General features: G+C 44.4%; 1 protein-coding gene across 7 annotated transcripts in view; it reads left to right on the top strand.

The window, feature by feature from the left end:
- Nucleotides 1-14884, top strand: part of BCAS3 (BCAS3 microtubule associated cell migration factor) — a 598395-nt gene that overhangs the window by 524609 nt on the left and 58902 nt on the right. The gene's annotated exons all lie outside the window — the stretch shown is intronic.

Genomic DNA, 14884 nt, shown 5'->3' with positions numbered 1-14884 from the left:
ATGAAACTTTCTTTTTTTTTTTTTTATCCAAAATCTATGTTACCAAGTAGGACATTATTTTTTTTATAATCTTTAAATTTTTTATTGTTATGTTAATCACCATATATTACATCAGTAGTTTTTGATGTAGTGTTCCATGATTCATTGTTTGTGCATAACTTAACCCAGTGCTCCACGCAGAACGTGCCCTCTTTAATACCCATCACCAGGCTAACCCATCCCCCCACCCCCCTCCCCTCTAGAACCCTCAGTTTGTTTTTCAGAGTCCATCGTCTCTCATGGTTCATCTCCCCCTCCGACTTACTCCCCTTCATTCTTCCCCTCCTGCTATCTTCTTTTTTCTTTTTCTTAACATATATTGCATTATTTGTTTCGGAGGTACAGATCTGTGATTCAACAGTCTTGCACAATTCACAGCGCTCACCATAGCACATACCCTCCCCAATGTCTATCACCCAGCCACCCCCTCCCTCCCACCCCCCCACCACTCCAGCAACCCTCAGTTTGTTTCCTGAGATTAAGAATTCCTCATATCAGTGAGGTCATATGATACATGTCTTTCTCTGATTGACTTATTTCACTCAGCCTAACACCCTCCAGTTCCATCCACGTCGTTGCAAATGGCAAGATCTCATTCCTTTGGATGGCTGCATAATATTCCGTTGTGTATATATACCACATCTTCTTTATCCATTCATCTGTCGATGGACATCTTGGCTCTTTCCACAGTTTGGCTATTGTGGACATTGCTGCTATAAACATTGCGGTGCACGTACCCCTTCGGATCCCTGCATTTGCATCTTTGTGGTAAATACCCAGTAGTGCAATTGCTGGATCATATGGTAGCTCTATTTTCAACTGTTTGAGGAACCTCCATACTGTTTTCCTGAGTGGCTGCACCAGCTTGCATTCCCACCAACAGTGTAGGAGGGTTCCCCTTCCTCCGCATCCTCGCCAACATCCGTCGTTTCCTGACTTGTTAATTTTAGCCATTCTGACGGGTGTGAGGTGGTATCCCATTGAGGTTTTGATTTGGATTTCCCTGATGCCGAGCAATGGTGAGCACTTTTTCATGTGTCTGTTGGCCATTTGGATGTCTTCTTTGGAAAAATGTCTGTTCCTGTCTTCTGCCCATTTCTTGATTCGATTATTTGTTCTTTGGGTGTTGAGTTTGATAAGTTCTTTATAGATAGATGAAACTTTCTATTGCTGGATGCTTTTTATTTCCCTGTAGCCGCTTTGCTTACAGTGAGAGTACTCTGACACTATAATACTGGTTTGGTTATAGCTATTTAGTTGTCAGACTTCAGCCTTAAATACAGCTATTAGAGATGAGCAGGTTTTGTTTCATTTTTAAAATAAAAGCAAAACCCACCACATAATCAGTATCACCAGATATTAATTTTCAAAGGTAATTCAAGAAGCTCTTTTTCTTTCAAACACTTCTTTGACTATAAGCCCGTAGATCTTCACTATTAGTCATCCCTTAATGGAACTTTGGATTTTTCCCCAGGCTTAAGTAGGATGGTTATTTCTAACTCTGTTATTCCTGGCATCAGATCTTTCTAGGAACAGCCCTGGATCTCTGAGCCAGTTTGGTGTCAGAACCTCCAGGCCCATTTCCCCCAGACTCTGTGATTCTCTCCCAAGTCTGACAGCGTTTGTCAGAGAATCATTCCCGCTGAGTCCTTGTGGTTTTCTTTTACTTCTCTCTGCATAAGCCACAGAATTAGAAGAGGAAGGATGAAGCTGAGGGCCTAGCATAGTGTTGGGCTTGGGTTGGCACTTGCCGAATATTGGTTGCTGTCCCTGCGGTCATGAAGAACACACTGCTGTCTACCTCAGCTGCGAACTTCCTCTGGGACTGTCCCGGAAGGAAAATTTCCTGTCAGTTTTCATTTGCTCTTTGGGGAACAAAGAATACTCCTGATAATTTTTCCCATTTCCCCGCCCTCCCCCCCGCTTTCACTAGCATTTACTACCGTTTTATTTAAGTTCCTTGCAAGTAACCTCAGACACATCTAACTCATCCTTTCCTCTCCCATTGCATTTCCCACAGCTGCAAGTATGACCCATGTGCAATTAACTTTCTTTAGCCTCTAGCCAACATGTAAACAGCCCATTTTATTTTTTTTTCAATTTTTTAAATAATTTTTTAAAAGATTTTATTTACTTATTTGTCAGAGAGAGAGCGTGCGCACAAGCAGGGGGAACGGCAGGCAGAGGGAGAAGCAGGCTCCCCACTGAGCAGGGAGCCCGATGTGGGACTCGATCCCAGGACCCTGGGATCATGACCTGAGCTGAAGGTTGATCAACGTAGCTTAAATCGACTAAGACACCCAGGCGTCCCTTTTTTCAGTTTTGAGATATAATTGACGTATAGGGCTATATAAATTTAAGGTATACAACATAATGTTTTGATCTGTGTATGTATTGTGAAATGATCAGCACAATAAGATTAGTTAACATCCATCACCTCACATAGTTGCTTTTTATTTCCTTGTGATGAGAACTTTTGAGATCTACTCTCTTAGTAACTTACAAATATACAATATTGTTAACTATAGTTATCATGTTGTACATTACTAAGCAGCCCTTTTAAACTTCATCTTCCATGTTTGGCATCAACCTGTGTAAAATAGGAATAATCCCAATCTTCCTCAATGGGATGTTGTCCCCCAAAATTAATATTCAGAGCAAAAGGAATGATATGAATCCCAGAAACTACAGAAAAGCCTCTAGTTTCATGTCCCAAGTGCTCTACATTGAATTACTTTATCCCATGTAAACAGTGTTCTAGGAGTCACGTTCCTGACTAAGGAATCAATGGCTAACTTGTAGGAAAATAACCAAATCAAAAGTATTTAATTCCAATTTTTAACTAATTTTTTGGAGCACCTTCTGTAGGCACTTCCATATGACCTACATAAAATGCATAGCAAAGCATCTGATACATAGTTATAAATGTAACCAACATGGTTACAAACAACTCCGATGTACCTTGATACCACTGAGACTTAAATTTTCCAAACACTAATTCAGTTGGGCGGATAAATACCTATTTCATCCAATTACCTCTGTTTTATCTATTTAGCTGTGTGTGGGCCTCCTAAAAAGGGGCCTGGGAACTGGGGTCCGAAAGCAGCCTGGCCAGGCGGTGGAGTTTACGCATCACAGTGCTGTAAACAGCAGCTTGGGTACAATGGCCAAGCCCTGTGAGTGAGACTGAGTATGTGGGGACTCCTGGTGTTGTTGTTTATGCCATTTGGCAAATATTTCTCCTTAAGCCCTCAGCTAGTTTATAGCATTTCATTTTACAGCCCATCATGATGATAGTAACCAACCCCAGAAAAACATCAACAAGCCGTTAGAAACCATAGTGTTGGAAGATGAATGTGACCCCAGAGACCTCCATTCCAGCCGCTCCACCATCTCATCACACCACCACCACTACCACCCCCCTCCACCCCCTTTAATGTTCAGTGAATTTCTTTAGCCAAAGTGGTTGCTATGGTTCTTGGGTCAAAAGGAGGATATTTGGAGGGATATTTCTAAACACACGCATGTAAATGTTGAGAAATAGGACTCTAAAAAGTAGGAGTCATACACACACCCCAGCCCCTCTCAGTGAGTAAGACAAAAGGCAGCATGATCTATAAATACGGTCAAGTGCCTTCAAATGAAGAACATTGGGTGGGGGGCGAGGAGTGGCACCAAGCCTGCCTTTTCTACTCCCGCTAGACACGGCCTCGAAAGACATTTTCCACTTTTGAATAGGGAAACAACAATTGCATTTTAAGTTGCATTGGTTAAGAAAAGAAAACTCTAACTTGGCATGAGTTCCCATACTGGCCTTTTAGAACGGGTTGGTCTGTAACACCATACTAAGTCTGTTTTCTATCAGTGATTCCTAGCCAGCTTATTAAACAGATTTATACAATGAAAGAATCTAATAACAGAAACATTCACCTCCTTTATTACTTGGCATTATTTATGGTTTGGGTTTTTCAGCCAGTTTTTTATGCACCGGAATCTGGCAACATTGTACTTATAATGAAGTTTACACACCCAAGTATAAGTAGGCCCGGAGAGTGTTAGATGTGTGTCGCGTTGCCCTCTCTCCGGCTATGTGGACTCCTCCAGCAGAGAGGCTGAGGACCTGTCTGTCCCACCCCCTGAGTGCTTTCAACATGGAATCCTGTTTCCTTTTGGAGTCCTTGGTTCTTGACCCAAATGAGGGTTCATTGCCCCCTCCCCTGCAACAAAGAGTAATGCTCCTTTCAGCCCTGGGTTTAGTGACAGGCGAGAAAAGAACCTTGGCCTGTGTGAGAATGTTTATAGGGGAATTAGATAATTCTCTACCGATTTGCAAACGTCTCTCAAAATTTTCAAGATGGAAAAGATATCCAGAGTCTCCTTCCTCCCCCTCCATAATGAAGGATAATGGCAAGGTAATGTAAACTTGTGGAGGGAACCGGTGTGTAGTAGTCTGTTTGAGTACTAAACTCTAGAACATCACTCCCCAGGTTGCCCTTTTGTAGGAAAGGCAGCAGGGAGCCATTGAGAGAAGCAGACCTGGACCTGAAATGGGTGTCAGATGGACTGTGGTGTGGCCAGTGTGGACCCGACCCTTTCCTGCCTCACTTACCCTCTGCTTCCCAGTTTCATCATAGCATGGAAGCATATTTTGATTTGATTGTTCTCCCTGAGAAAGCACAGTTCTCATCTCAGATGGATGCCGCTTCCTCTTCCCAAAGTGTGTCCTACCTCCATATATGTAAGGCCCTCTGAGGAAAGTCTGGAGCTCCAGAGGTGACCCTAGCTGCTTTGGAATTGTGAGGCAGCCGCTGTGGGAAAGTAGGGGCCTATTTATGGGTTAAGGAGGAAGGAGCCTCCCATGAATCTATACAACCCTCATACGTCAGATGTGAAGTCAAACAATTTGTAAACGAAGCCGTGAGCACTGGCGAATGAGAATGCCAGTGGTTAAAGATGGAGGTATAAAATTAAGGGGAAAACTTATATGCTCAAAGCTATTTTCTTTGTCAAAACTACAGCATTTAGGCTACCTCCTTGTGTTTCCTTAATAAGGAAGCCATATTCTAGCCATGTGTCAGGAATTAGTCATTGCTGTCCATGTGGTTAATAATAATAAATACAAGAATTCAGACGTTAATGAACCTGGTTCTGGTTCTCAGTGATCAGGGGGAGTTGCCATAGGTTTGCCAGGTGCATGGATCAAAAGAAATCATATTTCTTCCTTCTTCCAGCTTCCAGTTTTCCAGGCCTTCCTCCCTGTTATGCATATATGCATATGAGCTTCCCTGTCTGTGACCCATGAATCCCTCTTTCGAAGGGTCATTTGAGTAATCAGGAATGAAGCCATCTAAAGAACTCTCAGATCTCTCTCTCTAGCCTGCATGCGAGCCATCTCTCAGAAACCAGTATTTCCCCTGAACCCCATTAATTAAGCCAAGCTATGAACCACATATTAGAGGTGTGAGATGCATGACAAGAGGGAGGCCTCCACACCCTGTCCTCTGAGAGCTCCCAGGCTCGTTCTGTATAAACAAATGGTTCAAGTGGCAAATACTGAGAGAGGGAAAGCTTCCCCCCACAACCCACCCAGTTCTTTTGAACAGCTGGGAGCAGGGTAGAAGGCTATGTTCGAAATGGCTTCTGAGGATCTTTCAGGACACCAGGAGCAGTTCAGCCCAGCAGATTAGAACGTGAACTCTGGAACAGTCCACACTGACTTCAATTCCCAGCTCTGCCTCTCACTAGCTGTGTCACCATGGACAAGTTACTTAACCTCTCTGTGCCTCATTTCTTCATCCATAAAATAATATAAACGATATCTTAGGGTTGTTGTGAGGATTCAATGTGTTAATATGTGCAGAATGCTTAAAATATTACCTGCCCACCACACAAAAAATACTACCTGACAGTAAATGCTATATAAATATTGGCTGTTATTATTATTTTCACGTATTTTGTGTGAATGTATATAAATATCATCTATGTGTAACTATCCTTTTTTTCTTACTTGAGCTCACACTATACAGAGAGCCTAACTTGCTTTCCATATCAGCACATATAGATTTATCTTAAGACATTAACTTAAAATCAACTTTTTTTTTGAGAAATTTTATGACTCGCCCCATCAGAGATTGGAGATTCTATGTGGTGGCACCTCTTCAAGATTGGATCTTGCTGTGGTTGATGAACCTACGTCCTTCAAAGTCTGAATTTAGGATCTCTATTCAGGCTATTTAGTTTATGAGAATTTTAGGTATTTGTTTTTGAAATCCGTATCAGGACACATTATTCACTGTTTGGAGAAATCAGTGTATACTGATTTCTAGGCTGCTTGAAGAACTCGTAGGTAAATTATTGCTCTTCAATCCTTCTGACACGTAGGGTGGAAGGGAACTTGGCACCCTGTGTTTAAAGATGCATTTTAAGTCAAGTGTCAGCCTTATAAGACTTGTGCTTCTCCAGATTGGTGTAGTGTCTGGGAGTTCTGTTAGAAACAAAGCAAGAGGATCTTTTGATCTCTTGCTCCTCGGATGTGGGCCCTGGGTCATCAGGAAGAGGTGCTGGCCCTTCCTTGCTAGTGTTCTCCCTGATTCACTCCCTAGGAACAACAGATCTGGATCCAACCCCAGGATTCTGTATCTCATAGTTATTTGGTATCTAAGGTGGTACCCATTAGACAGGTGTGTCCAAGGAGATGGAAGGGAGCAGGGAGAAAGGTGATGTCAACCCAGATGGGCTAGCAAGTCTGGTGGATGCCTGTTCTCCCACAAAGCAGATACCCCGTGTAACTCACACCTGGTACTGAGAGGCTGGCATGTTGGCACACCCCATAATGACACTGATCTTGGCCATGCTCTTGAGGTAATTGGACTTTCAAGATGAACTCCCCGAACAATCTCACCACTGTGGCTGCACAAATGGGCTTTTCTTTACTAGCAGACGTCCATGTCTTCTTGCTCCAACTTTTTTTTCTTGAACAAACATATGTATTGTGGCCAATGCAAGGAAAATCCCACTCATCATTTCGTTCTGAGTTGTTTCTGTCCTGGAACAATAGTCTAGTGTACCAGGGGCCCTCGAAAATCCAGTTTCCACGCCCGGGTCTAGTTTTGTGAATCTCCTTGGAAGACCCTAAGGCCAGGAAGCCATTGGTATTCCTGAGGGACCTCCTACTACCCTCCATGACATCAGTGACTTTGTATCTGATTGGCCGCTTCTCCCATTGCCAGAAGGTGAGCTACGAATGGCTTTTGGGTCGCAACTGGTCAGGTTGGAAAATATCCACAAATCGAAGAGCCTGTCTTTTCTCCCAGGAGTTGGCCTCTTCATTACTTAAGCGGGCATAACCAAGGGCCAGTATTTTTCTTTGAGCATCCACTTCCTTCAGACAGAAGTGTGTCTCCAGGCAAGGCCGACAAGGAAATAAGCACTTTCTCGGTGCCAAGTACGAGGTCAGGCACTTCACATTACTTTAATCTCGTTCATCTCCTCAAAATCCTGTGAGGTTTTTAATCACTGACTCAGTGTGTATTAATTGAGAAATGTGTGTGTTAGGCTTAGACTACAGAATGAGAAACAAATCAGACAGTCTTTGTACTCATGGAGGTTACCGCCGAGTAGAAGTACGTGCTGTTATATCCATGAAAGAGGAAACTGAAGTTCAAAAAATCAATACTTTCTCAAGGCCATACAGCAGTAGAGGGTGGAGCCACCCTGCAGACGCCTGTCTGAGTCCAAAAACTGTCCTCCTTCCACGATGCCATACTGCCTTCCTACAGGAAGCTTAATCTGTGGTTCCACTTAAAATATGAGGAAACATCTGGAATATTAGTTTTCAACCACATTTCAGACGTGGAAAGTGGAGCCTAAGGAATAGCCCAGTTGGCTCTTCACTGAGAGTGGGTAAGAGTAGAAAAGAATTGCTGATCTCAAGCATTTTGTTACCAGAATAACCCCACAGGAGAGACCGGGCTGAACTGGGATTTTTGTGGGCCAGACAGTGTAGGGGATTTATTTCCCGAGTTGGAGGACAGGACTCGAATCCTGGTCCAGCTCCGCATCCTCCCTTGAGTCCTGCTGGCTGGAGAGGTGCGGCATCTGGATGCGCACGTTTCCGGCTGGCCTGGAGCTCTACAGTGCCGAGGCAGTTAACGATTAAACAAGAAGCAGCCTTTGGCTACAAACCTAATGGTTTGGGTTCCAGGGCGCAGGATAAAAATATACAACTGGAAAGGCAAGCTCCCAATTAAGTGGAAGAGCTCGAGCAAGAGATGTTTCAATACAGTGTCGCCAGTGACCACACGCGGGCCTGCTGTCTCCTCAGACGGCCCCACTCTCCCCGCCCCATACTTAGCGTTGGCTCCAGAATCTTGTGGGGGATGTCAGCTGGCAGCACATAAGCTTTTTCTCTTTTCCATTCAAAGAAAAACTTGCTTGCCTTCAGCCCAGCGATTTATCTTCTTTAGCATCTCAGAAGTGGAGAGTGTCAGAACTAGAAGGGTCTTTAGAGATCCCTCTCTTCAAGGCAAGCTCCCTGGTTTAATGCTGTGGAAACTGAGGCCCAAGACAGGGGAAGTGACTTGACCAAAGTCACTCTGTCAGCTAGGTTATTTTTTGGCAGGGAGGAGATTAAAGTCGAGGTCCTTCGATGGCCTTAGCAGCGCGCCCCTCCCCCCATGGGCACTAAGCCGCCATTTGACAACATGGCAGTCACGCGTCTTTTTCCTTTATCCCCCAAACACAGGAGTGCTCAGCCCTCCTCCTCTTTTACAGGAAAGGAGACTAAGGGAGTGTAAGTAATGCCCGAAGAACTGACAAGAACAGATGCCAGAAAGGGAACCGCAGAATCCCAACCAGGAGGCTTGGGCCTTCACCATCTGACCACATTCCCTCTCCAAGAACATGTTGTGGGAGGACCAAATTTGGCCTCCTCTGAGCTCCAAGCCTGCAACAGCCCTCCTAATGGCTCTACAGTTCCTGGCTTCCTCTTGCCACTGACTTTCCCCTCTACCACTGCCTGGGACAACCTTACAACTACAGTGACTTTGACTCTTGCCAAGACAAGCCCCATAGTTGCTTTCAGACTCAAGTTCTTGCCAAGCCTGAAATAGTAATTGCCTGAAGGATTCCAAAAAGCTGGGCTTTATCTGCAGCCGAGACTCAGTAAATCAAAACACAGGTCTTATCTCCGTATTCTCTCCTCTCTGTTGTGTGGTCTCCTAGATGAAAAATGTTACCTAATTGCCTAAAACAGCTGGCCTGAGGTTTAATTATTTCATCTTGCTAACCTGATACTCTGGGCCAAGAAATTGGTACACAGGGAGTGGGCAGTGCTCTTTACAGATCATACTTGTCCAGGTTCCCTTTGTGGGAAACGTTGATTTCAGCCACCAGAAAGAACTCCAGATTTGAATGCTATTAGCAATAACTGCATTTGTCTGATGTTGGAACTCCTCCTCACCCATCTGAGGAACGGTTTGCCTAGGAAATGCCTTTAATCCTCTCCCAAACATTCCAGTGGCATGCCCTTCTGCACTCGTGCACATCTCAGCGTGCACTCCCTGTTCTGAGGCACAGGAGGGCCTACACCGCAGCCTCAAATCTGACTCTCGGCCCTGACACCCGTGCTCTCACCCCAGAGGGCAACTGAGCCCATGGAAGAGACGCACAGTGTCACTGGTTAATGACAGAGTCAAGATGACGGGCCAGTAAACCAATGATTCTACCTAATCCCAAGTCCTCTCGAGCCCCCCACTCCACACTCCCCCTCGTGGGTACTGGATTCTGACCAGGCCATATTTGGCCTGTAGTTCCCTGACCTCTGTCTCATGGCCCTTTGCCTTTGCTCATACCGTTCCCTGCGATGTCACCCTACTTACCCCTTCCCCTCACCGTCTCTTCCCTTCTGTCTGCCAGATGCCACTTTCTTGTCCTTCAGGAGTCACCTCCATGGCAACACCTTTTTTAAAAAAAGATTTTTTTTTTTGTTAGAGAGAGAGGGAGAGCGAGAGCACAAGCAGGGGGAACAGCAGGCAGAGAGAGAAGCAGGTTCCCCGCTGAGCAAGGAGCCGGATGCAAGACTCGATCCCAGGACCCTGGGATCATGACCTGAGGCGAAGGCAGACGCTTAACCAACTGAGCCACCCAGGCACCCCCATGGCAACACCTTTGCCCAACCTCCTCCTTCAGGCCTTGGGAGGCTCAGGGGTTCCCATGGCTAACATGGTGACTCCACCTCCCTTGTCCACCTATTTCTCTATTTCACTGAACTTCTTCGGGAGCAGGACTTTCCATCTTTTTGTCTGTGATTCTCTGGGGCTTAGAACAGTGTTTGGTATATAGCCAGTGCTTAGCCAATGTGTGCTGAATGAGAGATGTATTTCGGGGCGGGGGGGACCTAAGATGTCATTCTTAGAGCAACAAAGATAAAATCACAGGGCCGTATGTACTTAATGTCTGATAAAAGAAAAAAGGAAGGGAGGGAGGGAAGGAAAATGAGAAAATAAACAGAAAAAAGGAGGTGACTTCTTCAGGAAAGAACTCCAGGCCCTCTGAATGGTGTGGCTCTCTTCTTCATCAGACACCTGCTCAGGCTTACACGCCAACCTGAGTCTGCTGTGCTGGATTCCTCGGGGTAAGACACAGCAATTCCTGCCATTTAGGCTTATTAAATTAACAGTTTCGACTTTAATTATGTTTAGCTATTTTCCCCTAAGGAATTCCTCACGTATGTGATCGATCTGTGCAAGAAGCCAACTCTCCAGCCATTGCCAGTCCTTCTGTGAAACTGCTCGGATATGATCCAAAACGCCTTTTTCACGCAGACACTCATGAGACCGTTCGAGTTCGGGAGACGCGTGTACAATTCTGAGATGGGTGTAGCATGTATAAAAACTGCATTCCCTGCTTTATTTTCTTAAAAATTTCAGGTTTCCTACGAGTAGCATCTTCTCTCTGAATTTAGTATATTTACATATGAAATCCATTATATTATATTTAGGCGTTTTCCTCCAGGTATTTGCTCAGTGTGTGCATTTATTGCCAGGCTTCTAAGAAGCTTCTGTTCCACCTCTTCCTACCACCCTCACTAGCTCAGGACAAAGCCAGTGGACCAGTGGGAGAGGGGCCTCCTCACCAGAGCCCACCTATAGATAGAATAGGATGTCATAAAACAAAATAAAGGCAACACTGCCTAAGTAATAGGTCTTGTGCTTTTACTCTTTCACTCATTCATTCACTGATGGTGTCATTTTCACTATCAGCAAAAAGCCTTTCTTAATCACCTGTTTATCTGTGGGCCTGTGCTGAGCCCGATGAACTGAAGGGGAACCTCCCTTGTCAGGCGCCAGGCCAGGCAGCGTCCAGTCTCTGCTCTTGGGTGACGTCTGAGCAGCAGCTGCCCCCTCTCTTCCTCCCCTGGTGTCACAGCGAAATGTGGTCTTTCTTGAAGCCCACCAGGGCAACACCGGCCCCCTTCCCATTGTCATCGGCAGCCACACCCTCCTCTCCTCCCCAGATGGCCAACATGGCCATTGTAGCACTGACACGGGCCGGACGGCTTAATACCATGGTGAACCACAAACGGACAGAAGGTTATTCTTCTCCCAAACTTCTCCCAATCCTGCCGTGAGGCAGCAGCCCCGAGTGGGGTTTCGGAGGAGCCCTCCCGCTCAGAGGACGTGTGCTGTTTCCAGCCAGTTGTCCACCTGCAACTTTCTGCTGCTGTTAGCAGATTCATCTCCCATTAGTAGAGTCCAGCTGGGGGGCCTTTGAAGTTGGTCCCATAACGTTAAATGTTAACTCTAATTTCTCTTGGCCCTTGCAGGAGAGTGCATTCCTGCTGTCGGCATGATAATAGGCACAGTTCTATGGACTGTGTTCTAGCTGACCACCTCAGCAATTGCTTTCTCTCCCATGGTGACGTGAAAAGAGCTTTGTACCGTGCCTCGTGGAACTTGGGTTTGGACCTGGTTCTGCCAGGTTTGTGTGACCTTGAGCCAGTCCATTCACTTCTTGGATCCTCATTTTCCTGCTCTGGGTGGTGATGGAGAAGGACTAGCAGGACTCTGAAACCCTCCCACCTCTAAGTCTGAGATTCCAAGAATCGGAGAACGTGGTTATTCTAATTCCTGCTTCTGCTCTGGCCCTGCTTCGCTCGCCAAACGGTTCTTCTCCATGTGCACATCTTGCATGCCCTGTGGATACTAGTAATATAGAGGGAACCTCGGGTCATTCTGATGATTTGAACCTGAACTCCTCAGAGCTTTTTGTTCTAATAAAAAGGCATAATATTGGCAATATGAGACCCCCTACATCAAATTCAATCTTATTAAGGAAACCTTAGAACTCAGACCTGCAGTCTGGCCTTATAGTTTACAATGCTGCCAGGATTGGTATGAAGAATAATTATATCTATTTATTTATTCCACTGTCAGAATGTTGATGCTAGGTTTTCATATTGCCCTGTCACTAAAGATTATAATTAAATAATCTGTCAAATGTATTGATCACTTTCTTATAAATTTGCTTGATATGCTGTAGAGGCCTTTTGTTGTTACAGTATATCACAGGATTAAATTCAAAAGTTTGCCAGGCCATCTAGGTCTGTTTAAGAGATCTTTTCTTTTCTTAATAAACCACAAATTTTTGATGGCTTGTCATTTTGACATTGACTAAAGTAATTTCTTCTTCCTCTCTAGTCCAGTACCATCTCTCTTTCAGCCTTTTGTCAGACTAAATAGTTATAATTCCATTAAGATGAAAAGTAGCGTGTATCTTTGAAGGTGGGGTTTTAAACGTCTCTTTCTGTATGAACTCATAGTTTTCAGAGAACAGTCTATTTTTATATGCATTTATTATGAGATATTTTCCAAAGGAAAAATATATCTTTATAATTTTTCTAGCTTTCAGTTCCGTTCTTCAGTACAGAAGTGGCAAAGAAGCATACATTTATTAGCCAACTACTGTATTTGTTACACTGAAGTTGTCCATTATTTTTAAATCCAAGGCCCTAGATGTTTCCCAAAAGAAGGGAAAAAATAAGACCTTTTCTATTTTGGCAGACCAGGAAAACAACTGGCCATTTTCGTACATCTATACTTTGCTTCATGGGCCTCAAGAAACAATTAGCAAATGAAATTTAAAAGTCTATGTAATATGTTTATGATATCTGCACAGGGAAATTCCAGACATAGTGAACTGGGAGAAAAGGGGGAAAATGAGAAAACAAGATGTACCTATAACTGATGTTTTTGATCTCTGATTCTGTGCTTGGCATCTTAGAGTTTTTCGTAGTTTGTCTCCTGTAGTCTTTACATTGACAGTACAGTGTTTTTGCCGTATTCCAGAGGAGGAAATTTGAGCTGTTAGCTGCCCATGGTCTCATAGCTAGTAACCCCAGGCCTTCAAAACCTGTCTCCCACGCTGCTCTACTGTCGTCTTTAGATCGTCTCTCCAGCGTCTTCTTCAGCAAGCCCCTAGAATTTTATGATATTTTAGAAGGTATACATAAGATGCAAGATCACTTTATGATGAACATCTGCTATGTGCCGGTCACTTTCTAGGTGTAATTCCAAATCCTTATGGCAACTCTGCACAAATAGATAAGTTCATCTTCATTGTTCAGATACAGAAACTGAAGCCCAAAGTGATAAGGCAGATTGCTCCAAGTACATAGTTAGCACTTGGCAGAGCTGGAAATCTTTGGCTCTAAACCACAGTTTTCTTCTTCCGCACCAGCCCATCTCTTCCTGGACAGCTACACTTCAACCCAAAAAGTCTTGGGTTCCTCATTTGTCCTTGGGACTCAGAGCTAGGGAACACTGGTGAAGGAAAATATTGGACTGTAAATTCTTTTGTCGTCCCCATTCTCTTCTGCTCTTCTTAAGTCACAAAACCTTTACCTGCTTTAGTGAGAGGACCCAGAGTGTATAATTAAACTTCTTCTAATATTTGCTTTGGGTGTTTCATATGTTTTGTTAATAGGCAGAGAGGATTTCTTTAATCTGCCTGAAACATGTGTAATAAACTCTTCAGTCATAATGATAATAGATCACATGTGTGTAAGGCTTCAACATTTATGGAAGGCTATCACATACATTATCTCCGATGATCCTTAAAGCATGCTGTGATACAGGCAGGAATTATTACTATTAGTTCATTTTACAGATTTTTAAAAAGAGGCCCAGAGAATTTAATACTTTCCCATATCAATGGAGACTGGAACTCATGTCTTCTGAATCCTTAATCTAATGTATTTGGCCTCCTGTCATTTTTCCCAAAGCATAACTAAAATTGTAGCATCTCCAGTTTCCCTTTTTGTGTTCACTTGTTTAAAGTAGGCCGTCAGTTTCCTTCTAACATCCAGTACTCTGGATAGACGTATGAAATTAAATGGCCACACTTCACTCACCCAGAGGAGGATGGAGCAGTAACAAAAGAGGAAAGATGCTGGTTATATTTGACTGAGAGATACTACAACCTTCCTCTCCCACCCTCCGCTCCCTGTATCCATCCATCCTCTGTCTTTTGGGGGAGCTCATGACCCCCGTTTTCAAAGAGCTTGGTTGTGGTCCTGAGCCAGGAGGAAACACCATGAGCAAAAGCAGTGGTTGTAAGTGGCTGATTACCCCCAACAAAAGGCCATTTGGCCTAGGGTGTGGGAGGCTTGGGCCAGGCAGCCCTTTCGTCCTGGGGCCATCTGGATAGCCCTGCAGACCAGTAGGCTCCCTGTGCTTTCAAGAAACCTTGCTCTGCTGAGTGTCACTAGGTTGGTGTTTAGGCCTTGTTATCAGGAATTCTTCATACCGGGGCAACTCTCAGAAGAACAACCCGCAGATTGTCCCTG

Source organism: Eumetopias jubatus, unplaced genomic scaffold (assembly GCF_037043125.1).
Source record: "Eumetopias jubatus isolate StellerSeaLion01/CBP00866 unplaced genomic scaffold, mEumJub1_p1.0 scaffold_10, whole genome shotgun sequence".
NCBI lineage: Eukaryota > Metazoa > Chordata > Mammalia > Carnivora > Otariidae > Eumetopias > Eumetopias jubatus.
Note: the sequence above shows the minus strand (reverse complement) of the source record. Positions and strands in the feature narration are given on the sequence as shown.